The sequence below is a fragment of the Rana temporaria genome, chromosome 5, assembly GCF_905171775.1.
Source record: "Rana temporaria chromosome 5, aRanTem1.1, whole genome shotgun sequence".
Taxonomy (NCBI): Eukaryota; Metazoa; Chordata; class Amphibia; order Anura; family Ranidae; genus Rana; species Rana temporaria.
Window position 1 is genome coordinate 295,063,457 of NC_053493.1, and position 14,836 is coordinate 295,078,292.

The 14,836-nt window shown below is 46.5% G+C and overlaps 1 pseudogene; it reads left to right on the forward strand.

The window, feature by feature from the left end:
• Window positions 1-3,467: 3,467 nt before the first annotated feature.
• On the forward strand, window positions 3,468-3,603 carry LOC120942236 (annotated as a pseudogene).
• Window positions 3,604-14,836: the final 11,233 nt, after the last annotated feature.

Below are 14,836 nucleotides of genomic sequence, written 5' to 3' on the forward strand. Positions count from 1 at the left end.
TGTTTGGCAGGTAGCATAGTAAACAAATGTGTATTTTAACTGTATATGATGTGCCTGAAGTTCCACTTTAAAGTGTATCTAAATCCAAATCTAGAAATGTCATATACAGTATTTCCAGGACTTTTTTTGGTCAGTCAAATTTCACAAACAGTAGAAGGGTCTTAAAGGGGCATTCAATACCAGGATTGCATTACATACAGAGTGCAGAGCTGTCACTTGTAAACACAGAAACCAGACTGCCAGGCACTGCCATGATCCATCTGCTGGTGGAGACCAGTACTGTGTCCCAAAGATGAGAAGTTCTCCTGACAGTTCCAAACTGCCAGGAGACACCTGCTGGTGAACCACAGTACTGCGAGCCAAATAATAATAAATATTACCAGCGTATGGAACCTTTCCTGACAATCCAGCTATAGAATACTCAGGTGCAATTGATCCACAGCCGTGGAACCACAGGTCTCAGAGGCAGTCTGTATAGCAGGCAATCAATAAGCAATAGTACAGCCACTACATGGATAGGCAAATGCCTTCTCACCACTCCGGATCCCAGCTAGCGGTGGACTCCGTCTATGTAGATGGCACCTCCATGCTGTGCTGATCCTCCTGATGTGCTGGAAGGCAGGTGGCTTCAAAAGCTCTGAAGCGCTGGCTGGTTCTCCTGCTTCATAAGCAGGGGTGCTCACAAGGATCATTATGGGGCAGGTGATCCACTCTCTCTGCTATAGACCGCAGGCTCTCCCAGCCCTGGGAACACACACAGGCCTCTTGTTGGTTGTTGAATGGCGTCCAGAGAGAGAGAAAACAGGCCACATCTGTCCTTTAATCTGCTTACCCAGCAGGCTGTGCTGTGACTTGGCATTGTGGGTTTGTAGTTCCCAGCCTGATTTAACAACATGAGTACTTCCTCATTGTCCTAGATATCCCACAATGCATAACTGTTTTTCTTAACCAGAAGGAAATATTCTGATAAAGTTTCAATGGCCGCTAGAGGGAGCCAAACCCTTTCTAAAGAACAATACATTTATTAAATGATAACTTTGGTAGTAGACCTGTGCTACACAAGCAAGAATAGAGACTTCTGAGAATGTTCTGTGCACAGGTACTGTGTACAACACCTCTATTAACGGTGTGGGTACAAGAAAGCGCCAGATCTATTTTTTGTAGCCTTTGAAGATTAAAAAGGAAAGGTAATTTTAAATAACAAATAAATTGCAAAAACTGTGTAGCAGTTATACGTTTTTAATGAACACTCAGTTTTGTTTTAATCTTTTCTGATAATTGTCTTATATGTAGACACTTTCTGGTTGTGAAAATCCACTGAACTGGAATTAAAATAAATGACTACCTTGGAAATTGTATGAGCTTCAAGAACCAGTACCATTTTCATTTGTAATTTGTACCTAACTGCTCTTTTTTTTATTATTATTCCTTGAAGTCAAAGGAGCATATCTGGATTGTTCGACATATGTGAGGAAGGGTTAATAGAGACTGGAAAGTGCTGAATAGATTTTTCACTTCCTTTGCTATGGACAATCCTAAGAATCCTACGCTGTAAGTGGATGTGTGAACGTAAAAGGGAACATTGCAGCTAAGCTGAGAGTCTACAGTATGAAATCATTTGCCTTTAATCTATGAACCGATTGAATCATTATACCTCCACACTTCACGGTCTATGGGTTATGTTTATTAAAGATTTGCTGGTACATTTGCAGCACATTTGCACACATTCACTGGGTCACACATTTGCCAACACATTCACTGGCTGAAAAAAAAAATCATTCACTGAATTTCAATACCTGTTCTTCCATTTAGGAGGAAATATAGAATACAGTATATTATATAATGAAAGTTATGCCGCGTACACACGACTGTTATTCATGTCATGGAAAAAAACAACGTTTTTCTCAACGTGGTTCCTCTCAAGCCTGCCCTGCATACACACGTTCATGAAAAAAAATGCTTGAGCAAAGCGCAGTGACGTACAACTTGTACGGCGACACTATAAAGGGGAAGTTCCATTCGAATGGCACCAACCTTTGGGCTGCTTATGCTAATTTCCCCGTCTTATAACTTGCTTCTGAGCATGCAAGTTTTTTCCCACTCGTTAAAGCGTACACACGACTGTTTTTCACGATGTGAAAAACGACGATTTGAAAAACTTCGAGAAAAAATAGAGCAGGTTCTAAATTTTTAGCTCCCATTTTTCTCGTAGAGAAAAATGCTCTGGAGCGTACACACGACCGTTTTTCACGACCAATTTAAAAAATGGCATTTTTCTCCCCATGAAAAACGGTCGTGTGTACGCACCATTACAGTTCTACTAATTTCTTGGACACTTTTTAAAATACAATTTGAAAGGCCAAAATGCTATCTATTTCCATTGGAAAGCATTCAACGTGTATATAAAATACAGGCTCAGTAAAAAATTTTAAATATTAAAAATGTTACTCTCTCTCCCTAAATTCCCTAACACTACCTACCCAGCATGTGTGGCCCCTGCCACATGTATACCAATCCACGTGCCTTCCTGCTACCATGGTGGGGCAAATACATGACTGTATGCTTCTTGATGAATTGGTTTTAGGAGTCCTTTGGATGTCAAACCACTTTGGTGTGAGAATGGGTGTAAAAGAGGTAAAAAAAAAAAATTAAAACCATAACCCTACTGTTTCGGGGAAACATGGTAGCTGCCCATCCTGTGCTAGGTTTCCTTAGCTGTCCATATCTTAAGACAGTAAGCAAACAGCGCCATCAACATCATCATCATCATCGTCTCATCATCATTCTCACCTTCATATCATCATCCCATCACCATCAGCATTCTCTCACCATGTTTAACATCATATACTTAGCTAACACCCTCTGCAGCCTAATGAATACCGCCTCAACACTAACAACCTCCACCCAAAAAATACTACGAAAAGAACACCTTCTAATAATCAATCAACAATCGACCTCCAAAACCAGGATTGCACCACTTCAACTGCAACACCTATCATGCACCCTGATCAACACCAGGTCAGCATTCAAGCACAAACAGGAAATTCCTTCATCACTTAACACAACATAGATTGCCTCTTCATCACGGAAAGCTGGCTAACACCCGACTGTAACACCATCCTAGCAGAATTAGTGCCTGAGAGCTACTGCATCCTAACCGAGCAAAGAGGAGGCAGCCTAGCAGTGATCTACAAATCTCGCCTCTCACTCACCAAACCAACGCTACAGAACTCATTGCCGTTCATGGAAACGCTCACTCTGCAACTTCAAACAACACCCAAGGAAACTGTCCATATACTGCTATGCTACAGACCACTGGGACCAAAAACAGACCTCTTCACACCTCTCAACGAATTCATTGCTACGTACACCCCGAAAACAAAAAACCTCCTGCTACTTGGGAACTTCAACCTCTGGGCTAACTCCTCCCAGGACCCAATCGCCACCGCCTGCATCAACCAACTGGAAGAACTTCTCGGCCTTTTGGCTAAGATCAAGCGTAGTATCTGTTCTTATCAGTTGCCAGTAGGTGGTGCTATGCTAACCGTCCTGAGTACACAGCGAGGTGGAAAGGGATGGTGGTTGACAGATGCTAAACCTGCTGGCGTGGAGGTGGAAGCCTTCTGATTTGGATGGAGAAACATGAGTTCGAAGCTGAGGGACCGGGCCCCTGGCCTTTGGCTTGGATTTGGTGGTGCCTGCCCTGGTCAGTTGTTCGGGAGAGAACACTTGCTCCTCCTTCCCCTTGGGGGGAGCGGTTAGTATTTCCCGAATGTGATTAGGTGGGAGTGATGGGAGTAGCCTATTGGCGTGGGCTCTCCCCAATCTCTCAGAGATCCTACCATCCTGGCTGGGAAGGGGGCTGCTGGTCCGGGCCGAGGGTCAGGGTCCGTTGAAAAGCCTGTGGAGATAGTGCCCCTGGAGTGGCAGTCCAGGGGTGCCATACCTTGCACAAGTGTTTTGAGAGGGACACTTACAAGTGTGGCACCTTGGTCACATCTCCACATACACTTTTTTACCACCTGCCTCTAGGGCCGAGCCTTTTGGCTAGGACCAGGGGAATTTTTTGTTTTCTGGCCGGAGGCCAGCCATCGTATTGCACGATGGTCACTTTCTACTCACATCTCCCACCTTCCTTCTCCCCCATTTTATTTTTTATTTTACCCCTGTGTTGTCACTTTATGTATTTTTTTGTTGGTGCACGTTTTGTACACATAGGCCCGGATTCACAAAGCACGTACACCGACGTATCTGGATATAAAGCGCGTAAGTGTAACTATGCGCCGTCGTATCTGTGCACCGTGCCCACAGAACTAGATATGCCTGAAAATAGGCTTCTTCCAACCGACGTGACTTTCCTACGCGGGCGTATCTTGGGCGCATATTTACGCTGGCCGCAAGTGGTACTCCCATTGATTTCCTATTCACCTATGCAAATGAGGGAGATACGCCGATTCACAAACCTACTTGCGCCAGCGCATAATATACGCGCTTTGCGTAAGGCTTACGTCCGGCGTATAGTTATTCCCCATCTATGAGGCACAACTCATGCAAAGGTATGGACCAGGGAACAGCCGTCGTATTTTACGTCGATTACATAGTAGTACGTGAATAGGGCTGGGCGTAGGTTACGTTCACGTCGTAGGCAGTGATTCGACGTATCTTAGGCAGTTGTTTCGCTGTGATTCTGAGCATGCGCACTGGGACGTGCCCACGGGACGGCGCATGCGCCGTACGTTATTCGTATCTTTATGACGCTCAATCCATCATTTACATGGTGTCACGCCTCATTAGCATGCCTCACGCCCACCTACACTGGCTTACGCAGAGGAAACCCAGCGTAGATTTGGGGGCGAGTGCTTTGTGAATACTGTGCTTGGCGCTCTGCACTACACCGGCATAGCCTAAAAAACATACGCTACGGCGGCATAACTATGCGCCAATGTATGTGAATCCGGGCCCTTGTGTGTGATAAGTAGGGTTTCGGTCCTCGGGCCAGCCCTAAACTTCTTGGGAGTGGGTGGACATGGCCTTATGGCTTAGTTCACCTGCTCTCATGGGGTCTCCCTTTGGGGGAGCCCCACCGAGGAGGGCTCTGTTTCGGCAGACCCTCCAAGGAAGTTGGGTCCGTGTCGGCTGCACGGACCACAGATTACTCTAGTCCCTGTCAGGAGCCTAACGCCTCGGGGGATCCGGGTTGGGTCCTTTTCGGAGGACCACTTGACGTTTGCACCCGTCTGCACATTTTTGTGAACACTCTTTATGTGTGTGTAAATTTTTTCTGCACCGGGTAGAGTTTTTGAGGTTGTGTTTTGCACGCCACAGGCTTTTCAATAGAAAAAAACGACTGGAAGAACTAGGTCTGCAGCAAATGATAAATGCTCCCACGCATGGCTCGGGTCACACCCTTGACCTCATCTTCAAAAAATATGGACATCAACATACTGGACAACATGCCTTTACCATGGATGGACCAACACGCCATTACATTTAAAATAACTACCAACACAGTCTTCCAAAAATCTACACACTCAAAAACAACACACTGGACAAGATCACAGAAGAAACTACACTCACAACTCTTCAAAACCACACTATCCAACTGTAGCACCGGGTTACTTTCCAGAACCGATGCTAGGTTAAATTTAGAGGGGGTCAGAGAGTTTGGTAACTCTGACCATGTTAAATTGTTCAAATTTAGGCCTCTGTCTCGGCTTTGGCTGTGCTGTGGGCTCATTCTGTTGTTTCTGGGGTGCTGATCACACCCCAGGTCGGCAGCAGGGGAGTCAAGGATTGGGTGTTCTTACCCAGCAGCCTATCAGGAGGAGTTTGCCTCGCTGTGCATGCTGGGCGAGGGTATTTATGGGACAGGCTCCATTTTCCTGGGTTCTTCTTCGAGTGTGGCGCCCACCTTCAGGGTAGCCATACCACGGCACCCCGTCAAAATGGCCTTCCGGGCCAGGTGTGTGTGCCACGCCGTGTTCCTGGCTCCGGGACCACGTTGGTCTGGAGCATCTGAGCTGTGGCTGGGCCCCAGTGATCGACTGGGTCCCCAAACCTAGAGAAGATCCCAAGTGTTAGTTCCTGATAGAGGAAGCTGTTCGGTGGAGAGTCGGCTTGAGGAGTGCCAAGAGAGGCTGGCAATCCAGAAGTGCTGTGACTATCCACCGGGGATCAAGGTAACCAGGTACTGAGAGGCTGGACGTCGGTTGTCTATCAGTCGGTAACCTGCTAAACTACCTGAAGGAGATCCAGGTGTCAGGAACGTTACTTACCGAGGCCGAGATGCCAAGGGCGGCTCACCTTTGCGACTCGATGCGATCCACCCGCTGGAGTTTGAGACAGAGGGAAGGACGCACCAAGAGGCACCGGGTCCAGTGGCAGGAGGGAATCCAAGGTGGACCGGGAACTGGATAGCCGAAGCTCACTGGAGGCTGTTCAGAAGCACACAGGAAATAGTCTAAACAGAAGGTGCCCACGGGAAACAAGGTTGAAGATAATACCAGGAACGAGCCGGGGTCAGGGGCTGAAGCAAGCAGAATATCCAAAGTCCAAAGCCAAAGGTCAGGGAATAAAGAGATCAGGTAGTCCAAGTCCGAGCCAGGGTCAAAGGGTTACAGAAAGCGACAATCCAAAAGCAGGCCAAGGGTCAGGTAAACAAGATATCCAAACAAGGTTTTCAGCAGCAAGGTAAATCCAGAAGCTGTAACGAACCAGGGTCCTGGGTTTAATTCCACCCAGAGCCAACTGGGGGACGACCATGCCTCGCCGCCCGCTCGGCACAGTAGCGATCATGACAGTTCCCCCCCCTTAGAAACGCCCTCCGGGCGTTTAAAGGAGCTTCCTCATAGGCACTGTCTTTAAGGTCCAAACCATGGGGAAATAACGCACCAACTACAGAATCCGAAGATTTTTACTTTTTCTTCTTGGACTTCGTTGATCTTGAAGTTCTGGTAGGGGGTGCCCTCATCGCTTGTAAAGTCCGTTCAAATGTCACCAGATCCTGTTTACGAACCATGGTACCATTCGAGGTGTATGTGCAGTCAGGTGGGAGAACTTCACTTGGGGAGACATGATCTGGAACTTCAACTGGGGACACAGGAACTGAAGACACAGGAACTGGAACTGGGGACACAGGAACTGAAGACACAGGAACTGGGACTGAGGACACAGGAACTGGAGACACGGGAACTGGAGACACCGGAACTGGAGACACCGGAACTGGAGACACCGGAACTTCAACTGGAGACACAGGAACTGGGGACACAGGAACTGGAACTGGAGACACAGGAACTGGGGACACAGGAACTGGAACTGGTGACACAGGAACTGGGGACACAGGAACTGGAGACACAGGAACCGGAACTGGAGACACTGGAGCCGGAACTTCAACTGGGAAGGTAGGTACAGATTCTGAGGTATAGAAAAAACTCCCAATAGTACCCACCTGAAGAACCTTTGGCCGAGGTGGACGAGTTGGGCAGAGAGATATAAGGTGCCCGCTAGCACCACAATAAAAACAAAGTCCAAAGCCTCTCCTCTGCTCTCTTTCTGTCTTAGATAGGCTGGACCGGATGGCCCCGATTTGCATGGGTTCCTCATCCTCCAAGGTAGGCGTGTGTGCATCCACAGGAATGTCAAGACTTTGTGGTGGTGGAGCTTCGTGGCTGGGCACATACAGAGCTTCATAGCTTGGCACATACTGGGCTGGCTCGATGTCATAACTGTACTGGGGCTTCCTGTCCCTGGATACCCGTAGGCCACGTGAACTGAGAGCAGACCTGGAAGTGCTGGTCTTCTTGGAAACAGGAATGTATGAGTCCAGAGCAGACATGAACGTTTCCCAGCTGTCCAAGACTGGACTCTTTTCCTGCAACAGCAGATGAGCCCATGATTTGATCTGCCCTGTTAGCAAGTTGATGGAAGCACGAACCTTAACATAGTCCGTGGCATAGGTCCTAGGTTTAAGGGTAAACAACAGCTCACAATCAGTTTTAAAACACAAGAAGGATGCACGGCTACCATCAAATTTCTCTGGCATGACAACAAACGGCTCAGAATATGCTGGTTCCGGGGCTGGGCGTGCTGTCCCTTTAAATATTTGAACTTCTTGTTGTAGTTCCAGAATGGTATGGTTCAGGCTGGAGACTTGCAGAGTCAAGGAGGTGAGCATTTTGTACAAGTCTGCGGACTCCATGTTATTGGTCAGTCCATTATGTAAGGGCTTACCTTCTTGCAGTTTTTGAACGGCATCAGTCAATACAGACACCTGTTGACACAGGGCTTCAAAGGGTGAGCGTGCCCTGTCAGCCTCAGACATCTGGCTGGTTCGTATTGTCAGGAACGTTACTTACTGAGGCCGAGATGCCAAGGGCGGCTCACCTTTGCTACTCGATGCGATCCACCCGCTGGAGTTTGAGACAGAGGGAAGGACGCACCAAGAGGCACCGGGTCCAGTGGCAGGAGGGAATCCAAGGTGGACCGGGAACTGGATAGCCGAAGCTCACTGGAGGCTGTTCAGAAGCACACAGGAAATAGTCTAAACAGAAGGTGCCCACGGGAAACAAGGTTGAAGATAATACCAGGAACGAGCCGGGGTCAGGGGCTGAAGCAAGCAGAATATCCAAAGTCCAAAGCCAAAGGTCAGGGAATAAAGAGATCGGGTAGTCCAAGTCCGAGCCGGGGTCAAAGGGTTACAGAAAGCGACAATCCAAAAGCAGGCCAAGGGTCATGTAAACAAGATATCCAAACAAGGTTTTCAGCAGCAAGGTAAATCCAGAAGCTGTAACGAACCAGAAATTTGCAAGGAGGAAGGGTCTGGCTTAAATAGGCCTCAGGCTCAGGCCACTGATTGGTCTGAAGTAGCACGAGTTCAGAACCAGGCTCCGACGGACAGCAAGAAGAATATCACTGAGCAGTGGCTCAGAGGCAAAGACCTGGACCAGCAACGGAGAGGTCCTGGGTTCAATTCCACCCAGAGCCAACTGGGGGATGACCATGCCTCGCCGCCCGCTCGGCACAGTAGCGATCATGACACCAGGTGTCAAGTCTGCTAAGGAGGATTATCTCCGCTGTTCAACCATAGGGTGGGTCTGTGGCGGAGACTTTTTCCCCAAGTTCGAGTGACATTCTGGCTGCCAGGCTGGTGAGAGAGGCCTGTCCAGGTGCACTACACCCACTGGAGTGGTGAAGAAGAAAGTATTGTTGGAAGCAGGACTGTTTCCCTATTGCTTACACCTGAATCTGCTATCTCCTCTATTCTTCACCAAGTTTTATTATTTTTACCCAGCTGGGTAATAAAGAGCATAGAAAAAAGACATTCCTTTACTGCAACTTTCACCAAATACCCCTAGACAGTGGAGGAACACGAGGTAACATGCCACCCAAAACAAGCCAGAAGCTCCTTCGGGAGTAGTGCTACACAACCAAATAGCAATGCTAAATCAAAACCGTTCAACGGAAGAAACACGCTACTGCCTTAACAAAGCATTACTACAGACAGCAGACACAGTCGCTCCAAGACACAGAGCACTCATCCGCAATTCGGGCTGGTTCAATGACGCTCTTACATCTTTGAAGCAAGAACGCAGAAAAACTGAAGGTGCCTGGAGAAGGAACTCAACTAAGGAAAACCACACAAACTACAAATTACTCACCAAGAAATACCACAAAGAAATCTTCAAAGCAAAAAAAGAACACTTCTCGGACACCATCTCAGCGCTAAACTGACCCTGCAAACTTTTCAAACTAGTCGTGCAAACTATAAACCCCACCTGCCTAGAACCCCTAGCAAATGAAACACAAGAATTCTGCAATGAACTATCTGATTTTTTTTTATTGACAAAATCGAAAACATTCAGGAAAAAATTGAACAGAAAGAAACAACCAACCTCACTCAGCCAGAGCAAGAAGAAAAAAGCCACATAAATACTCTACAATCAATGAAATTCAGGATGGTCACAATCACCATCAACACCACCAAAATCATCATCAGAAGCCTCTAAGACAGCACATCACTAAATGACATAATTTCTACAAAAGTTCTGAAAGAATGTACCGACATCTTGGCCCCCACTATAACACATCTTATAAATCAATCGTTCTTAGAAGGTACTGTGCCGATCTCCCTCAAGCATGGCATAATCAAACCCCTCCTAAAGAAACCCAACCTCGACCCCAAAGACCCAAATTACCACAGACCGGTAACAAGCCTTAACACCATCTCGAAAATCTTGAAGAAAGCGGTAGTACAACAGTTACAACTCTATTTTGACACCTACAAACTCAATCGAGTTTCCACACAGGCCACAGTACAGAAACAGCTCTTCTAAAAATATGAGATGACGCCCTCGAAGCAGCAGATGATGGGAAATCATGTCTCCTGGTGCTAGTAGACCTCAGTGCAGCTTTCGACACAGTAGACCACATAACTCTGCTCACTCGTCTCACAGAAGTAGCCGGAGTCGCAGACTCGGATCTACCCTGGTTTGCATCCATCCTAGAGAATCGATCCCAGACAGTGAAACTAGGAGCCTTCACTTCGGAAGCACGTACAATTACATGCGGAGTCCCTCAAGGATCACCCCTGTAGCCTGTGCTCTTCAACATCTACCTCCACCCACTCCTCAATATCATCAGCAAACAGTACCTGCTCTATCACTCCTACGCTGATGACACCCAACTCTACCTTTGCATTACCGGAAAAAAGAGCAACACCACGCACGAGAAAATTGCCACTTGGATGATTGAGAGTTCCCTCAAACTTAATGGATCCAAAACATAACTTCTCTTTCTCCACGCAAACCGAAAGAAAAACTCTAGGACAACAGGCACACCACCCACCATCCTTGGACAAACCATTGCCCCAAGCGCTAAAGTCAAAAGCCTCAGAGTAATCTTTGATTGGGACATGACCATGGATGAACAAATAGGATCAGTAGTCAGCCAATTCCACCATCTTCTCTGTCTGCTACGTAGACTCATCCCCTTCATCCCGGAAGAGGACACAGCAGTAGTAGTTGGAACAATCATTAATTCCCGACTATGTTAACTCCCTCTACCTCGGACTACCAACATACCATATTTTGCGTCTACAAGTCGTCCAGAATACATCAGCCAGACTGAAAATGGGAAAAAACCCTGGGAATCTATCACCCCGTCCCTTCATTGGCTAACCGTAAAAGATCGGGTCATATTCAAGACCCTCTGCCTCACTCACAAATGCACACAAGGAAAAGCCCCGCAATACCTATGCGAGAAAATAAAACACCACAACCCTGGTCGTGCCCTTCGGACGACGAATTAAAACCTGCTTTGCATCCCCAAGACCCGATACAAATCTAAAGGAGAACGAAGGTTTGCAGTTCAAGGGCCATGGCTGTGGAATGCGCTACCTACGATCATCCGCATGGAAGAAAACCATTGCGCCTTCAGAAAAAAACTTAAGACCCACCTCTTCTGAAAAAATCAGGAAGACTCTGGATGCAAAGCACCTTGAGGCGATTTAGTTCGCATTTGCAGAGCTATACAAGTTCTTACTCACACTTCCTCTATTATCAAATAACATTCAGCCAGGAGAGGTTCCTTTTCATATGGTTTTGAGCAGCAATGAAAATTCCCCAACTCTATAAATTGGAGGATGCCTTAACCACTTGATTTCTGGTTTGTAATAACCCTTCATTACCAGGATATTTTTTATGTTTTCAGTGATGTGATAGTTTGACTCACAATTACTCATGCAACTCTTTACCCAAATAAATTTGATACCATTTTAAGAAAGACAAAGCTTTGTTGATATTTAATGTGAGGTACTGGAGTCCATTCCCACTAGGGGGGCAGACTGGCTATCCAGGAATTATTTTTTACAGTTGGGGCTAGGTTGTGGCGAAGGACACCGAACTGCATGGAGACTCAAAAAAGCAGGATACTTGATGGCACCGGTGGGCAGGCTCAGTGTGCCCACACATACCAAAAATCTAAAGGCCCCCTAGAAAGGCAGAGGTGCAGAGTCTAAGAAGCCACTTTGTCTTCACAAGTGCTTCTGAAGGTTGCATCCCTGCGACTCACCTGAGCAGGCAACTGCTGGGAACAGGTAAGCAGGTAAAAGTCCCTTGCAGTGCTGGGACACAGGATTTACAGGTCAGTGGGAAATACAGTGGGAAGTTCATTCAGGCAAAAGTATGTGATGTGGTGTATAAACTGGAGTACATGGGGATAAACTGGAGCAGGCTGTAGGATAGATCTGTGGCGCCCCACTTTTGTGCTTCTACCCACTAACAAATACATCTCCAAGAAACAAGGCCACTTAGCTTCCCGCACTATAATATTATGTAGCCAGGGCTGGCCATTATGCTGAAAATCCAGATACATTTTCTGTGTTATTAATGTGGGGTTGGCACTCTCTAATGTTTTCTGGACTCTAAGTGTGAATTTCCCTTTCCTTGTGATAGGGTTTAGAGCAAAGCATCATGGGATGTGTAGTTCAGAATGCTGAAGTGACTGTGCCAGCAGGACTGATCTGAAGTACAATTGACAGAATGCTGGATAGAACGGATTGCTGCTAAAGGTTATAAAAGGGGATTGCGTTGCCTATATCAGCCTCTCAGGACACCATTTGACTATGCAAGCAGGGGGTCTGTGTGATGGAGAGTTGCTGATGATTTGCAGCCTACACAGCGGGGAGCCAGACAGCTATACCCAGAGTGATCTCTGCAGACAGCATTGCTTCTTCCTTGAAGCAGACCGGAGTTTTTTCTGGGCCTTCCAGATACACCTGCAATTCAGATCCCAGTGGGCTGCAGCGCGGCGCATTGGGTGCCATTACCCAGAGCCAGGATACAGAGAGTGAGTTCGATTTTATGTTATAACAAACACTGAAAGCAGACATCTATGCCCAGTTCACATTATTGATTATAGCAGCTATATTGGATAACATCATTAGGATCAAAAAAGAAGAAAGTTACCATACAACAAGGATAAACCAAGGTTTAGACACATTTTCTACACCCTGTCATCAAGGATTACTTTAGTTACAACACAAAGAGGCTAGCTGAAGATATCTGGATTTCAAGGAATACACCATAGGCGTGCGCACAGGGTGTGTCAGGTGTGCCCAGGCACACCCTAATCATCCTGTGCAGCACAGATTCCCCCTACTGCCCTAGCCCTTCCCCCCCACAGCACTTCCGAATTCCCGCCTCTCCTCTCCTGCCTACTGGCCCCTTCCCATTCTGAATTAACAGTGTGAGTGATCGGTAGTGTGTGTTTGAGCTTTGGGGTGCACACCCTAATGCATTTGGCTGCGCACACCTATGGAATACACTTTGCTCTTTTATTATCCTTTTTTCCTCATCTGCATTAATTGCATTGGACTCCATCTAGAGGGAGCCAGTCTATTTGAATACAATAGTCTGTGGCCCAGATTCAGGTAGATCCGCGCAATATTTGCGTGGGCAAAGGGCAACGATTTTTGCTCTGCGCCCACGCAAATATTTCGATTTGCCCGCGATTCACGGAGCAGTAGCTCCGTAAATTGCGTGGGCGCTATGCTAATTTGCCCTGCGTAAGGGTGCCTAATGTAAATGATCCCGCCGGGGGCGGGAATCATTTAAATTAGGCACGCTCCCGCGCGAGCGAACAGCGCATGCTCCGTCGGGAAACTTTCCCGACGTGCATTGCGGCAAATGACGTCGCAAGGACGTCATTTGCTTCTAAGTGAACGTGAATGGCGTCCAGCGCCATTCACGAATCACTTACGTAAACGACGTGAAATTCTAATTTCACGAGCGGGAAGGGTGGCTATACTTTAGCATTGGCTGCGCCTACTATGAGTAGGAGCAGCCTTATGCTAAAGTCGCTGCAGGGCCCGCGCAACTTTTGTGAATCGGTGTTAGTATGCAATTTGCATACTATACGCCGATCACAATGGCCGCGCCCCCTAGCGGCCAACGCAAGAATGCAGCCAAAGATATGAAGGCATAAGGAGGCTTATGCCTGTCATATCTTAGGCTGCAGTCGGTGTAACGAGGTTCCTGAATCAGGAGCACTCGTTACACCGGAGCAAGTAAGCACTTGCGCCGCGCAACCTATGGTTGCGCGGGCGCAAGTGCTTCTTGAATCTGGGCCTGTATATTACAAAAAGCAGAAAAATGTGGCACAAAAAAATGTGGTGTTTACTCGGTGCTAATAAACAATACTAAATAATACAAAATAATCAGTGCTAATAATATATTAAACAAGTTAACTAAAGTACAATATTTAAGGAAGAAAATCTTCATAAAATCTGCAAATAAGAAATATGTGCAAAGAAATTCTTTAACCACTTAACCCCCGGACCATATTGCTGGTCAAAGACCAGAGCACTTTTTGTGATTCGGCACTGCGTCGATTTAACTGACAATTGCGCGGTCGTGAGACGTGGCTCCCAAACAAAATTGGCGTCCTTTTTTCCCCACAAACAGAGCTTTCTTTTGGTGGTATTTGATCACCTCTGCGGTTTTTAGTTTTTGCGCTATAAACAAAAATAGAGCGACAATTTTGAAAAAATTTATATTTTTTACTTTTTGCTATAATAAATATCCCCCAAAAATATATAAAAAAAAACATTTTTTTTCCTCAGTTTAGGCCTATACGTATTCTTCTACATAGTTTTCTGGAAAAAAAATTGCAATAAGCGTTTATTGATTGGTTTGCGCAAAAGTTATAGCGTTTACAAAATAGGGGGTATTTTTATGGCATTTTTATTAATATCTTTTTTTTACTAGTAATGGCGGCGATCAGCGATTTTTTTTCGGAATTGCAACATTATGGCAGACACTTCGGACACTTTTGACACATT